The following is a 7,293-nucleotide window of genomic DNA, read 5'->3' on the forward strand; positions in this document are numbered from 1 at the left end:
AGCTCTTTGGGAAGCTAAGAAACAACTCGCTCTGCACAGTGCTCTAACAGCCTACCGGGAACATCTCTTACAAAGGACTGTGAAACGCAGATTCTTTGCAGGCCTGACCTGGCAGAAGTAGAACATCTTCTCTGGGTGAGCTACATTGCCCTAGAGCTGCAAGGCACGAAGTGCTGCCTTCTTTACTTAAGGGCAGATGGCCCCCAAAGCATCTTGCTTCCAGCTCTTTGGGAAGCTAAGAAAGAACTCGCTCTGCACACTGCTCTAACAGCCTACCGGGAACATCTCTTACAAAGGCCTGTGCAACGAATTTTCTTTGCAGGTCTGATCTAGCTGAAGTAGAAATTCTGCTCTGGGTGTGCTACATTGCCCTAGAGCTTCAAGGCACAAAGTGCTGCCTTCTTTCCAAAGTGTGAGAAGGCCCCAAAGCATCTTGCTTCCAGCTCTTTGGGAAGCTAAGAAACAACTCGCTCTGCACAGTGCTCTAACAGCCTACCGGGAACATCTCTTACAAAGGCCTGTGAAACGCAGTTTCTTTGCAGGCCTGATACGGCTGAAGTAGAACTTCCACTCTGGGTGTGCTACATTGCCCTAGAGCTGCAAGGCACAAAGTGCTGCGTTCTTTCCATAGGGGCAGATGGGCCCCAAGGCATCTTTTTTTTTTTTTTGTTTATTAATGTTATGATGGATTACAAGCTTGTGAAATTTCAGTTGTACATTTTTGTTAGTCATGTTGTGGGAACACCACTTCCCCCTCCGTGCCCTCCCCCCACCCCCCCTTTTCCCTGGTAACCACCGATCAGATCTCCTTCTCAATATACTAATTTCCACCTATGAGTGGAGTCATATAGAGTTCGTCTTTCTCTGACTGACTTATTTCGCTTAACATAATGCCCTCGAGGTCCATCCACATCGTTGTGAAGGGGCCAATGTCGTCTTTTTTTATGGCTGAGTAGTATTCCATTGTGTATATATACCACATCTTCTTTATCCAATCATCAGTTTCTGGGCATGTAGGCTGGTTCCACGTCTTGGCTATTGTAAATAATGCTGCGATGAACATAGGGGTGCAACGGACTCTTGAGATATCTGATATCAGGTTCTTAGGATAGATACCCAGTAATGGGATGGCTGGGTCATAGGGTATTTCTATTTTTAACTTTTTGAGAAATCTCCATACTGTTTTCCATAGTGGCTGTACCAGTTTGCATTCCCACCAACAGTGTATGAGGGTTCCTCTTTCTCCACAACCTCTCCCACATTTGTCGTTCTTGGTTTTGGATGTTTTTGCCAATCTAACGGGGGTAAGGTGATATCTTAGTGTAGTTTTGATTTGCATTTCCCTGATGATTAGCGATGATGAACATCTTTTCATGTGTCTATTGGCCATATTCTTATCTTCTTTGGAGAAATGTCTGTTCATGTCCTCTGCCCATTTTTTGATCGGGTTGTTTGTTTTTTTGTTGTTAAGCAGTGTGAGTTCTTTGTAGCTATTCTCCTCAAACTGTTCCAGAAAATTGAGAAAGATGGAGAACTCCCTAACACATTCTATGAAGCCAACATCACTCTGATCCCCAAACCTGACAAGGACAACACAAAGAAGGAGAACTACAGGCCGATATCACTGATGAACATAGATGCAAAAATCCTCAACAAAATTTTGGCAAACCGATTACAGCAATACATCAAAAAGATTATACACCATGATCAAGTGGGATTTATACCAGGGACACAGGGATGGTTCAACACCCGCAAGTCAATCAACGTGATACACTACATCAACAAAATGAAAAACAAAAACCACATGATCATCTCAATAGACGCAGAGAAAGCATTCGACAAGATCCAACACCCATTTATGATAAAAACCCTCAGTAAAATGGGTATAGAAGGAAAGTACCTCAACATAATAAAGGCCATATATGATAGACCCACAGCCAACAGCATACTCAATGGACAAAAGCTGAAAGCCATCCCTCTGAGGACAGGAACAAGACAAGGGTGCCCACTTTCACCACTCCTATTCAACATAGTACTGGAGGTGCTGGCCAGAGCAATTCGGCAGGAAAAAAAAATAAAAGGAATCCAAATAGGTAACGAAGAATTAAACCTCGCGTTGTGTGCAGACGACATGATCTTATACATAGAAAACCCCAAAGAATCCACAGAAAAACTATTAGAAATAATCAACAACTGCAGCAAAGTAGCAGGGTATAAAATTAACGGGCCCCAAAGCATCTTGCTTCCAGCTCTCTGGGAAGCTAAGAAACAACTCGCTCTGCACACTGCTCTAACAGCCTACCGGGAACATCTCTTACAAAGGCCTGTGAAACGCAGTTTCTTTGCAGGCCTGATCTGGCTGAAGTAGGACTTCTGCTCTGGGTGTGCTACATTGCCCTAGACCTGCAAGGCACAAAGTGCTGCCTTCTTTCCAAAGGGGCAGATGAGTCTCAAATCATTTTGCTTCCAGCTCTTTGGTAAGCTAAGAAACAAGTCCCTCTGCACAGTGCTCTTACAGCCTACCGGGAACATCTCTTACAAAGGCCTGTGAAACGCAGTTTCTTTGCAGGCCTGATACGGCTGAAGTAGAACTTCCACTCTGGGTGTGCTACATTGCCCTAGAGCTTCAAGGCACAAAGTGCTGCGTTCTTTCCATAGGGGCAGATGGGCCCCAAAGCATCTTTTTTTTTTTTTTTGTTTATTAATGTTATGATGGATTACAAGCTTGTGAAATTTCAGTTGTACATTTTTGTTAGTCATGTTGTGGGAACACCACTTCCCCCTCCGTGCCCTCCCCCCACCCCCCCTTTTCCCTGGTAACCACCGATCAGATCTCCTTCTCAATATACTAATTTCCACCTATGAGTGGAGTCATATAGAGTTCCTCTTTCTCTGACTGACTTATTTCGCTTAACATAATGCCCTCGAGGTCCATCCACATCGTTGTGAAGGGGCCAATGTCGTCTTTTTTTATGGCTGAGTAGTATTCCATTGTGTATATATACCACATCTTCTTTATCCAATCATCAGTTTCTGGGCATGTAGGCTGGTTCCACGTCTTGGCTATTGTAAATAATGCTGCGATGAACATAGGGGTGCAACGGACTCTTGAGATATCTGATATCAGGTTCTTAGGATAGATACCCAGTAATGGCATGGCTGGGTCATAGGGTATTTCTATTTTTAACTTTTTGAGAAATCTCCATACTGTTTTCCATAGTGGCTGTACCAGTTTGCATTCCCACCAACACTGTATGAGGGTTCCTCTTTCTCCACAACCTCTCCAACATTTGTCGTTCTTGGTTTTGGATGTTTTTGCCAATCTAACGGGGGTAAGGTGATATCTTAGTGTAGTTTTGATTTGCATTTCCCTGATGATTAGCGATGATGAACATCTTTTCATGTGTCTATTGGCCATATTCTTATCTTCTTTGGAGAAATGTCTGTTCATGTCCTCTGCCCATTTTTTGATCGGGTTGTTTGTTTTTTTGTTGTTGAGCAGTGTGAGTTCTTTGTACCTATTCTCCTCAAACTGTTCCAGAAAATTGAGAAAGATGGAGAACTCCCTAACACATTCTATGAAGCCAACATCACTCTGATCCCCCAACCTGACAAGGACAACACAAAGAAGGAGAACTACAGGCCGATATCACTGATGAACATAGATGCAAAAATCCTCAACCAAATTTTGGCAAACCGATTACAGCAATACATCAAAAAGATTATACACCATGATCAAGTGGGATTTATACCAGGGACACAGGGATGGTTCAACACCCGCAAGTCAATCAACGTGATACACTACATCAACAAAATGAAAAACAAAAACCACATGATCATCTCAATAGACGCAGAGAAAGCATTCGACAAGATCCAACACCCATTTATGATAAAAACCCTCAGTAAAATGGGTATAGAAGGAAAGTACCTCAACATAATAAAGGCCATATATGATAGACCCACAGCCAACAGCATACTCAATGGACAAAAGCTGAAAGCCATCCCTCTGAGGACAGGAACAAGACAAGGGTGCCCACTTTCACCACTCCTATTCAACATGGTACTGGAGGTGCTGGCCAGAGCAATTCGGCAGGAAAAAAAAATAAAAGGAATCCAAATAGGTAACGAAGAAGTAAAACTCGCGTTGTTTGCAGACGACATGATCTTATACATAGAAAACCCCAAAGAATCCACAGAAAAACTATTAGAAATAATCAACAACTACAGCAAAGTAGCAGGGTATAAAATTAACGGGAACCAAAGCATCTTGCTTCCAGCTCTCTGGGAAGCTAAGAAACAACTCGCTCTGCACAGTGCTCTAACAGCCTACAGGGAACATCTCTTACAAAGGCCTGTGAAACGCAGTTTCTTTGCAGGTCTCATCTGGCTGAAGTAGAACTTCTGCTTTGGGTGTGCTACATTGCCCTAGAGCTGCAAGGCACAAAGTGCTGCCTTCTTTCCCAAGGGTGAGAAGGGCCCCAAAGCATCTTGCATCCAGCTCTTTGGGAAGCTAAGAAAGAAGTCGCTCTGCACAGTGCTCTAACAGCCTACCGGGAACATCTCTTACAAAGGCCTGTGAAACGCAGTTTCTTTGCGGGCCTGATCTGGCTGAAGTAGAACTTCTGCTCTGGGTGTGCTACATTGCCCTAGAGCTGCAAGGCACAAAGTGCTGCGTTCTTTCCATAGGGGCAGATGGGCCCCAAAGCATCTTTTTTTTTTGTTTATTAATGTTATGATGGATTACAAGCTTGTGAAATTTCAGTTGTACATTTTTGTTAGTCATCTTGTGGGAACACCACTTCCCCCTCCGTGCCCTCCCCCCACCCCCCCTTTTCCCTGGTAACCACCGATCAGATCTCCTTCTCAATATACTAATTTCCACCTATGAGTGGAGTCATATAGAGTTCGTCTTTCTCTGACTGACTTATTTCGCTTAACATAATGCCCTCGAGGTCCATCCACCATGTTGTGAAGGGGCCAATGTCGTCTTTTTTTATGGCTGAGTAGTATTCCATTGTGTATATATACCACATCTTCTTTATCCAATCATCAGTTTCTGGGCATGTAGGCTGGTTCCACGTCTTGGCTATTCTAAATAATGCTGCGATGAACATAGGGGTGCAACGGACTCTTGAGATATCTGATATCAGGTTCTTAGGATAGATACCCAGTAATGGGATGGCTGGGTCATAGGGTATTTCTATTTTTAACTTTTTGAGAAATCTCCATACTGTTTTCCATAGTGGCTGTACCAGTTTGCATTCCCACCAACAGTGTATGAGGGTTCCTCTTTCTCCACAACCTCTCCAACATTCGTCGTTCTTGGTTTTGGATGTTTTTGCCAATCTAACGGGGGTAAGGTGATATCTTAGTGTAGTTTTGATTTGCATTTCCCTGATGATTAGCGATGATGAACATCTTTTCATGTGTCTATTGGCCATATTCCTATCTTCTTTTGAGAAATGTCTGTTCATGTCCTCTGCCCATTTTTTGATCGGGTTGTTTGTTTTTTTGTTGTTAAGCAGTGTGAGTTCTTTGTACCTATTCTCCTCAAACTGTTCCAGAAAATTGAGAAAGATGGAGAACTCCCTAACACATTCTATGAAGCCAACATCACTCTGATCCCCCAACCTGACAAGGACAACACAAAGAAGGAGAACTACAGGCCGATATCACTGATGAACATAGATGCAAAAATCCTCAACAAAATTTTGGCAAACCGATTACAGCAATACACCAAAATATTATACACCATGATCAAGTGGGATTTATACCAGGGACACAGGGATGGTTCAACACCCGCAAGTCAATCAACGTGATACACTACATCAACAAAATGAAAAACAAAAACCACATGATCATCTCAATAGACGCAGAGAAAGCATTCGACAAGATCCAGCACACATTTATGATAAAAACCCTCAGTAAAATGGGTATAGAAGGAAAGTACCTCAACATAATAAAGGCCATATATGATAGACCCACAGCCAACATCATACTCAATGGACAAAAGCTGAAAGCCATCCCTCTGAGGACAGGAACAAGACAAGGGTGCCCACTTTCACCACTCCTATTCAACATAGTACTGGAGGTGCTGGCCAAAGCAATTCGGCAGGAAAAAAAAATAGAAGGAATCCAAATAGGTAACGAAGAAGTAAAACTCGCGTTGTTTGCAGACGACATGATCTTATACATAGAAAGCCCCAAAGAATCCACAGAAAAACTATTAGAAATAATCAACAACTACAGCAAAGTAGCAGGGTATAAAATTAACGGGCCCCAAAGCATCTTGCTTCCAGCTCTCTGGGAAGCTAAGAAACAACTCGCTCTGCACAGTGCTCTAACAGCCTACCGGGAACATCTCTTACAAAGGCCTGTGAAACGCAGTTTCTTTGCAGGCCTGATCTGGCAGAAGTAGAACATCTGGTCTGGTTGTGCTACATTGCCCTAGAGCTGAAAGGCACAAAGTGCTGCCTTCTTTCCTTAAAGGCAGATGGCCCCCAAAGCATCTTGCTTCCAGGTCTTTGGGAAGCTAAGAAACAACTCGCTCTGCACAGTGCTCTAACAGCCTACAGGGAACATCTCTTACAAAGGCCTGTGAAACGCAGTTTCTTTGCAGGTCTCATCTGGCTGAAGTAGAACTTCTGCTTTGGGTGTGCTACATTGCCCTAGAGCTGCAAGGCACAAAGTGCTGCCTTCTTTCCTTAAGGGTGAGAAGGGCCCCAAAGCATCTTGCATCCAGCTCTTTGGGAAGCTAAGAAAGAAGTCGCTCTGCACAGTGCTCTAACAGCCTACCGGGAACATCTCTTACAAAGGCCTGTGAAACGCAGTTTCTTTGCGGGCCTGATCTGGCTGAAGTAGAACTTCTGCTCTGGGTGTGCTACATTGCCCTAGAGCTGCAAGGCACAAAGTGCTGCGTTCTTTCCATAGGGGCAGATGGGCCCCAAAGCATCTTTTTTTTTTTGTTTATTAATGTTATGATGGATTACAAGCTTGTGAAATTTCAGTTGTACATTTTTGTTAGTCATGTTGTGGGAACACCACTTCCCCCTCCGTGCCCTCCCCCCACCCCCCCTTTTCCCTGGTAACCACCGATCAGATCTCCTTCTCAATATACTAATTTCCACCTATGAGTGGAGTCATATAGAGTTCGTCTTTCTCTGACTGACTTATTTCGCTTAACATAATGCCCTCGAGGTCCATCCACATTGTTGTGAAGGGGCCAATGTCGTCTTTTTTTATGGCTGAGTAGTATTCCATTGTGTATATATACCACATCTTCTTTATCCAATC

Source organism: Equus asinus, chromosome 1 (assembly GCF_041296235.1).
Source record: "Equus asinus isolate D_3611 breed Donkey chromosome 1, EquAss-T2T_v2, whole genome shotgun sequence".
Taxonomy (NCBI): Eukaryota; Metazoa; Chordata; class Mammalia; order Perissodactyla; family Equidae; genus Equus; species Equus asinus.